This window comes from Octopus bimaculoides, chromosome 1, assembly GCF_001194135.2.
Source record: "Octopus bimaculoides isolate UCB-OBI-ISO-001 chromosome 1, ASM119413v2, whole genome shotgun sequence".
Lineage (NCBI taxonomy): Eukaryota > Metazoa > Mollusca > Cephalopoda > Octopoda > Octopodidae > Octopus > Octopus bimaculoides.
The window spans coordinates 185,994,170-185,995,869 of record NC_068981.1 but is presented as its reverse complement, the minus strand read 5'-3'; positions in this window follow the sequence as shown (position 1 = coordinate 185,995,869).

Genomic DNA, 1,700 nt, shown 5'->3' with positions numbered 1-1,700 from the left:
CACCACCACCACCACACTATCACCACCACCACCATCACCACCACCACCACCGCCACCATCACTACTACTACTACTACTACTACTACTACTACTACTACTACTACTACTACTACTTACACTGCGACTGATGCGGCTGCTGCTGCTGCTGTTGTCGCTGTTGGTGCCGTTGCATTACTTTTTTTTCTCTATATAAACAATTGCAACAGTTACAATAACAATATCAACGGCGAGCGGTAGTAATGGAAATAACGATTATAGGATGATATGAAGTGAAGTCTGTTTTAAGTTTAACAATTGCTGCATACCTGCGCCACCTCTAACGCCTTACAACTGTGCCAGAATAAACACTTCACAGTTGATAACAACAACAACAACGAGGTCGATGATGATGATGATGATGATGATGGGAATAATTTCTTCTATTGGTCACGATGGCGCAAGACATCCAAGGTTACATCAAAAGACGAAAGACAAAAACAAAAATCAAAACTAATCTGGGCTTCACATCGATCAAAAAGAGAGGAACGACAATAACATGTATTTAAGCTTTCTACTAAAGGTACAAGTCCTGAAATCTGGGGTGGGGGCAGTCGCTCACACGGACCCCAGTGTTTCACTGATACTTTATCTATCGACCCCGAAAGGATGAAAGTCAAAGTTGATCTCGGCGGAATTTGAACGCAGAACTTAACGGCAGACGAAATAACGCTAAGCATTTCGCCCGGCGTGCTAACGATTCTGCCAGCTCGCTGCCTTAGTAGTAGTAGTAGTAATAATAATAATAATAATAATAATAATAATCCTTTCTACTATAGGCACAAGGCCTGAAATTTGGGGGAAGGGACTAATGATTTTTTCCTACTCTAGGCATAAAGTCTGAAAATGTTGGGGAGGTGGGGGGCAGTCGAATAGATCGACCCCAGAACACAACCAGTGATTAATTTATCGACCCAGAAAGGACGAAAGGCAAGGTTGGCCTCGGTGAAATTTGAACTTAGAACGTAAAGACGAAATACCGCTAAGCATCTCACCCGGTGTGCTCACGATTTTTTTTTTTACTCTAGGCACAAGGCCCGAAATTTTGGGGGAGGGGGCCAGTTGATTTGATCGACTCCTGTACGCAACTGGTACTTAATTTATTGATCCTGAAAGGATGAAAGGCAAAGTCGACCTCAGCGGAATTTGAACTCAGAACATAAAGTCAGACGAAATGCCGCTAAGCATTTCGCCCAGCGTGCTAACGATTCTGCCAGCTCACCGCTTTACAATAAGTATATAACGAAAGATATAAGAATACAGCAACAACAACAACAACAGTTAAAAATTTTGGCACAAGCCCAGTAAGTTCTAGGGGTGGGTAAGTTGATTACATCGACCCCAGTGCTCAACTGGTACTTATTTTACTGACTGCGAAAGAATAAAATACAAAACTGAGCGCTGACCTCGGCACAATTTGAACTTAAAATAGAAAAAAAGAGGAAATGCCACAAACATTTTGCTCGGTGTGCTAACGGTTTTGACAGCTCAGTAATAACCCCTTCTACCCCAGGTATAAGCCTAAAATTTTGAAAGTGCATTTTAATTGATTAAATCGATCTCAGTGTTCAACTGGTGTTCTATTTTATCGACCTTGAAAGGATGAAATGCAGAGTCTATCACGGAGGAATTTTAATTCAGAGTGTATAGACGGACTAAATGCC